This window comes from Mizuhopecten yessoensis, unplaced genomic scaffold (genome assembly GCF_002113885.1).
Source record: "Mizuhopecten yessoensis strain PY_sf001 unplaced genomic scaffold, ASM211388v2 scaffold10985, whole genome shotgun sequence".
In the NCBI taxonomy this organism is placed as follows: domain Eukaryota; kingdom Metazoa; phylum Mollusca; class Bivalvia; order Pectinida; family Pectinidae; genus Mizuhopecten; species Mizuhopecten yessoensis.
In genome coordinates, this window is record NW_018408820.1 from 440753 (window position 1) to 452535 (window position 11783).

Consider the following 11783-nt stretch of genomic DNA (forward strand, 5'->3'; position numbering starts at 1 on the left):
TGTAATAAAACTTGATTAAATCATTGCCATTATTTTGTTATTTTATGCAACTTTTCTATCATATTGAACACATTAGGGGTAATTGTGATTTTTAACGTAACATATTACAAAGGAAACGCATGGTCTTTTCATGGAGTTTGAAAATATTGCTGCAAGTATCACAAACTAATGTTAATAATACTATTTCCTTGGATGAAGATCGACCTATCGTGAAGTTGTATCCCAAGAAAGATGAAAGATATCACCACCAACACTTTTCAGTGTATCCTAGTCATTTACAGGACACGGATGATGAGGTGTCTAGACGGGATATTGGAGGTTTAGGGATTTGTGACGATATATTTGACGCTGAGGTATTTGTGACGGTATATTTGACGCTGAGGTATTTGTGACGGGATATTTGACGCTAAGGTATTTAGACGGGGTATTGGAAGTATCGGTATTTGTGACGGGAAATTTTACACTGAGGTATTTGTGACGGGATATTTGACACTGAGGTATTTGTGACGGGATATTTGACACTGAGGTATTTTTGACGGGATATTTGACACTGAGGTATTTGTGACGGGATATTTGACGCTAAGGTATTTAGACGGGATATTGGAAGTATCGGTATTTGTGACGGGAAATTTGACACTGAGGTATTTGTGACGGGATATTTGACACTGAGGTATTTTTGACGGGATATTTGACACTGAGGTATTTGTGACGGGATATTTGACGCTAAGGTATTTAGACGGGATATTGGAAGTATCGGTATTTGTGACGGGAAATTTGACACTGAGGTATTTGTGACGGGATATTTGACACTGAGGTATTTGTGACGGGATATTGGACGCTGAGGTATTTAGACGGGATATTGGAGGTATCGGTATTTGAGACGCGAAATTTGACACTGAGGATTTTTGTGACGAAATATTGGACGATAAACTATTTGTGACGGTATATTTGACGCTGAGGTATTTGTGACGGGATATTTGACCCTGAGGTAATTGTGACGGGATATTTGACACAGGTATTTGCGACGGGATATTGGACGCTTGGGTAATTGTGACGGGATAAAGACACTAGAGACTGTTACTAAATTGCTACGACCATTACATGTAATTAAGAACTATCCATCCTTGACTGGCAAAGTGCGTAAATCTAGAACGAACACGATCTGAAGGCCACACTTGTATAGTTTTATCATGTCATTTACATGTTATCCTTCTCGCAGTTCATGTCATGTTTGAATGGCTTATCATCCATTATGGTGTAAGATAGGAATTTAAGTAATATTCAACGTATGTGTGTGTATTATGGTGGAATATATAAGGTGGGTGTGAAATAATGGAAAAATAATTGATAAAGGCTGCTTGCGGCGAGGGTAAATTATTTCCCTATATTTTCAAATCTTGAGATAATTTTTAAGCACAATATACAAACATATGTTGATTATATCTATTCTACCATGTAAAATGTAATGACAGTTTTGTTTATGTATATTTCAATGTCCATACGGACATATGCATTTGTACATCCCCTGTTCTCAGCGTTCAGCATTTAAATGCAGTCTTATTTACCCATATATATATAAAGTCATACTTCCTGAAAACGCTCTCTGAAAGTGGACTTAATTTTATTAAAAACTTTCATTCGAAATTTTCTTTTGAAACATATGCGACCCGTATTTATAAAACGCTTGAACAAATGTGCTTAGATATCCTGTCTTAAATCTCTTTAAATCTTTTGATAAATCGAAGTGTAATAATTTAAAGCCGGTGTAATAGACAACTATAAATAGCGGCTTAGTACCTGAAACTACAATGTATTACATAATAGTCAAAGAGTATTTTCTCACTTCACTGAGTGATCAAATAAAATTGTGTCTCATGACTACGAACATTGAACCAAACTCGGAATTAACAGTGCTCGCTTACAGGTGGAAAATAATCGTCTCTCATCTAAAAAAAAGCGTACTTTTTAACCAATAGTGTATGCAGAACAGACAATTTTGTCGATAAAGTGGAACGAAATCTCCAAGGGTAGTGCTGTGATGACTTAAAACTTATATAACTAAACAAAATAACACTGTATCTTTGGCATAGTTTATTGAAGCTAGTCATGAAATACTGTAATACTCTGAAGAGATTCCTTTTTAAATATGACGTACAATTTGTCCTTTTAATTCTTAATTAATGTTACATTTTTTACTGATAACGTGGCTTCAAGAGAATAGATGTAATGTGTTTGAAACTGCAATTCTTTTTCGCGGAAAGGCATATCGCATAATTTTATCAATTTATGTTATCATAAACGACAGCGAAAAGTCAATCTTGTAAATACGCTACTGTCTTCACTTCTGAATCCACGCCTTCCCAATCATTTTGAGGAGGTTCTCGTTGCGTTTGCCAACTGCTCCATTTTCGCTTGCTTTGCCAGCGTCCAATGATTTCTTCAGCGCACCTGTGAGTGTTTGAAAACGCTTCTTTATAGCTTCGTTTCCGGTGGTTCTGGTACCTTCGTACCTCTGTCCGGGTGTTATGAGTGGCTCGCGACGAAACATGACATCATTGGGAAACTTCCGGTCACACTTGTTGCTGCACATGTCCTGTACGTTGTAACAGCATTCCAGACAGACATCAGACTTTGACGCACATTCCAGTTCGTCTGTACATTCGAAAAACCATTGAGTACAGGTATACTGACAATCCAAATAGGTCCCGTCCGCTTTGGTCGGTTGCGTGATTGATGAAATTAATCCGACGATGATAAACAGGGAAAATGTTTGTAGTTTCATCTGCAGAACAATAATGGTATACTTAAATTTATGTTCCTATGACATTAAATGAAATGATAGTACAAAAAATAATCAATTAACCTTATTTAATATATCTTGATTATTAAACAAATGCTATCAACTTAAAAATAAATTACTTGTTGGCGCGGATGAAAGCGTGCAGTGTGTATTTAAGTTGGGAAAAAAACGGAGTACCCGAAGAAATCCACGATGTCTTGTAAGTGACCCGATACGTCTGATTTGAAAATCATGTCCCGGCTGTCCTGGTGAAAGACGAGTACGCTACCCACTACGCCATCTGACTACATGCCATATCCATAATACATATAAGCAATTTCAAAACAATTTTGATACAGTACATTACCATAAACATTTACAGCCTACAAAACAACAATTAAGTCATAACAGTCCGGTGATATATACATGTAGATAAAATAAAATAACAAACAAACAGGACCGACCGATAGGCCTTTCTGCCTTGTGGGGCTTCTTAAGCGGACTCGGAGAAAAGCTCAACGGTTTTTGGCTCGATATTTTCCTTCTCTAGGCTGTTTACTTTATTATCTACACCCATTTATAAAGCCATATATAATGATATATTATAATAAAAAAAGATATGATAACATTTATATTAAAATCACAATCTTGTTACAGAAATATCGCTAGCACTAAGGAAACAGAATGTTAATAGCAAAACACTTAGTTATCTCTTTATATTTATGCACATCACATTTTAAAATTTATTGTATTTGTTGTGATCCTAGGTAAATTGAAGGCACAAAGACAGCTGTTTGATTAACCTCAGGTAAAAAAAAACACCTGACCAATCGCTAGGCTGATACCTGTCCTTTGAAGATTATAAAGGAGAGACGCCCGACTTCAACGCCTGTCAACTTTTACCGTTATGTGACCGTGAAAATCATTACTTCTGGTAATGTTTGGTCACAGTACAAATGGTAATAAAGTAACATATGAACAAGAAGTCGTTTTAATAGCAATCAACTACTTTTTAGCAAACATTATTTTCTGTAGATTTTTTAGATTTTTTATTGTCATTTTCTTTAAACCATTTGCACAATACAAGTAAGTTATTTAAAAACAAGACAAGCGTTGCTTACTGTACTGCAATTAGTGTTTTGCTCTTTTATACCTAAAATACGTATTACAGTTTTGAAATATCCTAAAACACGGTATGTACAAAAATACGGGTTTCATTGTTATTCTCCATAGGCCTGTTCAGAGATATGAGTTTTTCAATAACAAGTTTAAAGAAGAAAATGATTTGTACTATATGTTTAACATATCAATACAGTCATTAACCTTGTTCTCTGCTTTCTACCGCATTTACTTTTGTCAAGCTACAAAAATATTCTTCAATTTTGTTTTCATCTTAATTTTTACATTCCATTTCCAATATGTATTTATATCATTAACATGTAATTAGATCTATATCATTTATATGTATTTAAATTTATATTATTTATATGTATCTTTATCATTAAAACGTATATATATCATTAATATATATTTGATCTATATCATTAATATGTATCGTTATCATTAAAATGTATATAATATTAATATAAATTTTTATCTATATCCTTTATATGAACAATATGGCCATTTATTACATAAAACCGTTTGTAATTGAATTATCATAAAACTCTCTTTCAAATATTTACTACCAACAAACTGTTGTGGTTCTTAAAGGAGCAAATAATATAGGGATCAAATTACGTTTTGTATAAAACGTCTTTGAACATGCTTACTTCTATTTGCCTTTGTTTTAAGCAAGCAAGACTTATATATGTAACAAGCAATACTCTTTTAATATTTACATAAAGGACTTTTTCTGTTAAAAACAGAGTACACATAGCTCCAAAAATCACAATGTCGTTGCCTTTTCATTCCAAATACAAGTATTAAAAAAGAGTATGGTAGCTTAAATTTTGTCGGGTTTATTTAAAAATAATTTGTGAACAAAAAATCTTTAATATCACTCTGATTAAATATTATAAGACTCTTTCATGTCAAGGGGTATAGGATAGGGAAATTCCACCCGAGGGGTTTTCAAATTTGGTAAAATCCTACACTCTGGGCATGATAGAGTATTTTGTAAAATAACTTATAAAAAACAAAATATAATTTTAATTCAAATTGTATAAATTAAAGCAGAGTAGGAATAGGGACATTCTGTACATTTAAACGATCATAATGATCATAATCAAAATCATCGACTATGATATCACACAAAGTCAATGAATATTGCCAAAGAGATGATATCATATTTATCCTAGCTGTCCGATCGTTATTGATTTGCAATTTATTAACCTTCCAGGATATTTCTGGATAAAACAAATACAATTTATTACGATACAAAGAGTATCCAGGTTAGATACGACCGTTCCGGTTAATGTCTTGTCTACATTTTGTTATTCTTTATTTGTTTAAGAGACGATCTAGAGACGTTATTTTTGAAAATATTTATTATTATAGCATTAACAATGGATCGAAGCGTTTTTTGAAGAAGGTTTTCGATATATATTCTTTGTCTACTATATATTCATTTCATTGAGGTATGTTTCTATCATTCTTTTGTTGAAATTAAAACAATAAAATATGCCCTTACCTTAGGAAGAAGATCGAATCAACGTCGCGTACAGTGGAGGTTTAAAAACAAAACTGAAATGCCCAATCCCCCGTATGCTGCTTTTTATATGCTTTATAACAAGGGGCATTAACACCACCTCACAAATGCTAAAATGTCACATCTATAAACTAGTATTTGCATAATATTGGTCTATTACGGCAGAAAATTGCCTGTTGAAAAGATGCTGAAGTATAGCACATGTCAACCGTGTCGTGATAATGACCAATAAAATCAACAAGTTAATACGACGATTGCAGACGACCGTCATAGATACGTATCGTATTTGTAACATAGACGAACACGTGTAGCGGTCGTCAGCATTGTCATTGATTGTCGAAACCTTTTCAAATGTCATAACATTTGAGAGTAAAATTTTGCTGCAATTGTTAACCCCTCTTTATAATTGAAAACATTATTGACAATTTATCATGCAAATTTTTCTACTGATGGCAAAATCCGCTGTTATAAATCGTCAAAGGTTTTGTCCCACCACTGTAACAGTGACTAAAACCTTATGTCGAAACAACGTATTTACGTTGTTCGTCATAAGCAACCTATATTAACCAGTCTCCTGTATTTTACGTGTTACACAGAATCTGTTGGATTGACTAATCAGTTTGACCAAAAATTGTCGTTAACCTAGCAAAAGTGTTTTTATCTGAGAGTCTTCAATTGTTACATAGGAAGTTTGTGAATTTCAATCTCTGCCATCATTGGTGAGAGTATTACGTTGTATAATGTCTTAGGTTATCGAGATCACTGGACAAATACAAAAAAAAGCAAGTAGAAATCTATCTTTTGTTTTGAATTCGTATAAATGCAGAAAACTTTAATGAAACAAAAAGATTAAATCAGAGAGCTATAATGGCCAAATTATGACCTGGAATCTGATAGAGTATTACATCCCGAAATTTCCACAGTTAAAATTGTGTTCATAACTTTATTATAGCGTTATTACGGAAATTAATTATTAAGATTTCTCTCCTATTACATGTAAAAACACCAGTTTTTTCATATCCGTTATACAAAAGATCTAAAAGATATATCACTATTTCATCTGACCTCGTTAGCTGTCTCCTTTTTACTCTTACACAAATTTCAAACCGTTGAGCTTGCTAAATGCGTCATCAGTCTATGTAATAAGTTCCTAGACATCGTCTCAGCTCTCAGAGTGTGTTCAAGTTTGCTTGTGGTATTGAGTTACATTTCATAACACTTCACTTCGATTCTTATAAGGTTAACAGTATCTCCTTAAGGAAATATACCGTGCGCTTATTTACCGTTTTGTATCAATTGTTATTCTTTCATGCAGGGCCTACACAGTAGGTATCTACCGAGTTTCCGTGTTTAGTGGTTATATTTCGATTTTTTTTCCCAAATACAGTACTGGAGTTTTTATCAGGGTGTCACACATTAGAATTTGTGTTAAAATCCATAATATCTCCATGTTTCAAAGCGCGTATTCCTAGACTTTTAACATATATACAAAGTGTTTTACCACGATAATGATGAATTTGACTGGCCAAGTATCTTATAAAATGTACGTTAGTCTGTATCAGTGAGCTTGCACCTCAAGCGAAACCAATACAATATCCTTATGCGAGTTATTTAAATTCGTTATGTCTAATACAATTCATAGAAACATGTATCTTGCCACTTAAACTTAAAATCAAATATTAAACAAAACATTAATTGCACTCTCCAATCCTAGTATAAAAATAAATACGATTAACTCGCTATCCATGTACTATATGAAATCCTCAGGCTATCTTTCATTTTTCCTGCCTCATCTTTCGTTTACATCATTCATTGTTATTTACTGTTCCTTTTTCTATTTTAAATATACCATACATTCGTTCGCTTGGTTGTTCCTTTGTTCGTTCATTCATTCTACTTCCTACAGGTGTGTACTTGTTATTTATTCATTCAGTTATCCACGTGTGGATCTAAAACCATAATGCCTTTTAATTCAGTTTTCCAACCATTTACTGCAGTATTCGTCTTTTATATGTACAATGTACCAGTAACAACTTATGCCAACGATATGTTGGTTGTTTAACAGAATATTGTTTTGAACCTGTGACATAATGTTATACACAACTGATAGTTATAGACGTACCCACATTGTCTTTTTGGCATGACGCCCTCCTTACGAATTGCTTTTGCATGCGTGCATCCAATCTATACATCATTTTAATTTAATAAAAAAAAAAATCTAGCTATACAAAAACCAAATTCTACGAACTTTAACGAACAAAAAATAAAAACAAAAACAACATTTATTGAAGACTGTCAACGTTATACATTTATAATAAATTCAGATTGACATATATACTATTGGTAAGACTATTATAAGTGAATTTCTGTAAAATGATCTAAACGTGCCTTATCTTTGTTGATCAAGTGAGGTGAGTAGAATACTGCACATCACAAAGGTAAGAATAAAATACAGAATTATGTTACAAATACTGATATGAAAATGCCGTTAAGTCACAATCAACCATAAACCTACACCGAAAATTATCATCAACCGTAAAACTCCACTGAACATTATCATCAACCATAAAGCTACACTGAACATTATCATCAACCATGAACCTACACTGAAAATGATCATCAACCATGAACCTACACTGAAAATGATCACCAACAGTAAAACTACACTAAACATTATCATCAACCATAAAGCTACACTGAACATTATCATCAACCATGAACCTACTCTGAAAATGATCACCAACAGTAAAACTACACTGAACATTATCATCAACCATAAAACTACACTGAACATTATCATCAATAATAAACCTACATGTACACTGAAATTTTGGCATAAACCATAGGCTAATGTGGCCAATTGTCATTAACCTGTTTAGCGTATTTTCTTCAACTTTATCTGAATCGTCTCCCGTTTTACCTGTTCAAAATTTTGTCTCATCCTATAAGGAATTTTTTCTGTCACCCCAAAAAGAGAGTGACAGATTGTGCGTAGTTGGCAGCAATACTATGACGTCATAAGATATAAATACTATTTTGACGTCATAAGCGTTTCTTGACGGGAGAGGTCATGCACAAAACTCAGGATAATAGATTACAATTATTGAAAACCATTGTTCTTAAATATAGTTTTTGGATGATGGAAGAAAAAATATTCACCCTCTATCTTGAGAGTGCAACAGAGAAATCTCGACCTCTTTGGTGATTATTTGGTTGTATAACCCTTGGCAGAGCCTCGGGTAAGACTACTAAAATCTATTACCTGTAACTGTGCGAGATTTGGTTATATCAAGCGAGGGCTAAGATTCTGTAACAGTATCCCAACCGAAGCGTAAGCCGAGGTTGGGATGTTACATAATCTTAGCCTGAGAGTGAGATAAACAGATCTCGCTCAGTTACAGATATTACAATTTATTTGCATCTTGCTAGAGACTACAAGTAACCCGTCTGGGGCCTCATTTAAATTTCGAAATGTTTTACAGTGTAGATTATATTTTATCTACAACATCAGACAACTAACTACATACTTTACATCACAACAAACCATATAACGATAAAACATAATATGTTTAATGCAGATTGTCAATATCGAGTCGTTTACGCGCGAATGAATACGTCGCTGTGTAAGAATTCCGCGAAATGTCACGTGAAGGTACCAGACAGGTCGGACGACATACAAAGTCTAGCATGGGGTATGTGATAGGATATCTCTGTCTGAGGTGCGAAAAACCAAATGAATCAGCCCCAGGTTGGTAATTTCTCTGTCACAACATCAAGTAGGGTAGATTATATTATCGTAAAAACAATCTTCACAGATAATTACCATCAACCATAATCTAAGAGGGCAGATTTTGAGCTTATGACCATTGCCTTGTAGGAACATATTCAAATTTAACAATACTAAATATATACTTCCTCAATCTATTAGGAACTTTTTCGACGTTAACAATTTAGAACATAAATCATAATACCTCATTCTAATAGGACACTTTCCCACTTCACCAAAGTGGAATTTACTATACCTAAAACGAAAAGGACAATTCCTCACTTCAACAATATGGAATAGATAATAACTCCACCTAATAAGATAATTCAATACTTCAACAATAAAATATATATTATACCTCAACATAATAAAGTACTATTCTACGTTAAACATTTCTGTAAATAGAACATGTATCTAAGTCGACCATGTTTATACGCATTAGAGCAGGACGTGCCAGGGACGAGGCAGGAACGTGTTTTATGGACTTATATTTGATAAGTGTGATGGCTAGAATGTGAACTGCAACGTTTTTAATAATCATGGCGGTGCTTTGTGTCATACCAATTTTGTCAATAATTGATTAAGTGGTGATTTATTCTATGTAACTTGTATATACATGTTAACCTTGATCGAGTGTCCATTTACAGGACTGCTGACATTTTCATCTACTATTCCATAGTTATATTTTACAGAATCGTTTTCCACATACTCATTGCAATACCAATCCATTACTCTCTCCCCTACTCCCGTAATTGTTCTGTTGTAAATATCACTTCATTCTTGTAGCTAGTGTTGAAAAGTTGATTATTAAGCAGGTAACAAATTTACATAAGTGTCACGACAATTGTTTTTGTTTCCTTTTCTTTTCTAAAAACATGTTCTTCGATGTATTGTCAAACACAATTTGAATAAAACAAAGTTTGAACCAAGCAAGCTGTTACACATTCAATTAATTTTATTAATTCAGTTTGTAATGGCAATATATTCTGCAAAACTATAAGCTTTTATTTTCATGACAGCGTTAGCCTGTTGCGAGCAGCGTTGAGCAATTTGCCATTGACCACAGATCTTTGAATAGGCCGGATGTCACCCGAGAAAGGAGTTGTTTTAAACTAAAAGGTGAGTAGTCTTCCCATCATCATAGACTTGCGTAGCCATGTTTTCATGGACAACCGCTGAATGAGAAAAGGTCATTTCATTTATAATTTATATATAACAGCCCCGGCTTATGGTCTATATATCACCGTGTTAACGGTCTTATAAACATGGTTTGTTACAAATACATATTGTTACACATTTTATTTACATTAAAAGATGCTGGAGAAGTGAATGCGAAAGATGTTTTCAAAGTTATCTGGTGATAAAAAACAACAAATTATTGTATTTCTTTGTTTACAATATCATAAATAATTCCTTTTGTGCACATCTGCGAACAGAACAACAAATACAATGTAAATTTCGAATTAAGCGTACTCTTCTGAATACCTTTAGTTACACACAACTGTACACACGTCACCATGGCGCAAATGTCCAAAGCCTTGTTAGCTTTATTAAAATTTAACTGAACTTTTTTCATCCAGTACATATTCTCAAATATCAAAAAAAAAAAAAAAATAGTATTTATACACATGTACATTGGGATTCATGATCATTGTATTAAGACAAGAAAAACAGCAATAGTTGTAAATTTTCTCAAAAGTTTAATTAGAAAAAAATATCATTATTGGACTATTAAGCAAATCAGTTATTGTCAACGGGGTCCAAATGCCATAGTCCAAACGTCATCCTAAATAAAACAAAATAAAACGTTTATGAATGGAACGTGTAGCCTCTTAAAACCACTCTTGTTTCCAGTGTTGATCGACTATCGTACATGTAATATCTAAGTATGTATACTATTCTAAGTCAATTCCTTCTGCCTGAAAATAAGACACATTCAAATTTCAGTAAAATATCTATAACCACATGCTGTAATACATATGAAGAAGAAAATCTAATGTAGGAAAATAAGTGTTGCTGCTAGACTGTCACATAAACCCATTATGCAAACCGGTATATGACCTCGTATAGCCATTACGGTCATTATACGTATGCATGTTGCAATTAATGAAGAATGGAATTGACCTGCAAAGACTCCTCAGGTCATAAAATAAATAATTCATATGCACTTTGTATATGTATGAGCGCTTCGAAAACAGGATATTCAGGTGGGCTTGGACATCAATTATGCGCTTGTTATGTGTATTTACAAATATGGTGAAGTTGCAAGAATCCTTATAATTTTTTCAAGATAATCGGATGAAAATCGGTACAAAGCTCCTTAAACATTCGGAATTAGATTTACCAGTTTGGTATAACTAACAAAGGCTAAGTAAAGACATCGGTCATTTGCACTTTTGCTTGACAAAGGAAACGTACGTTTATCGAAAGCTCGCAAAACAAGTTTTCATTTTCCTGTTTGTGTTTAAAACTAACTTAGCCTTTATAGTTCCTCAACTATTAAATAATGCAATATTCCTTTCAAATAGGAAAATTTACCATATTTTGCTTTTATTCTACTGCTTGCCTTAATACTTTTTTTTATGAAA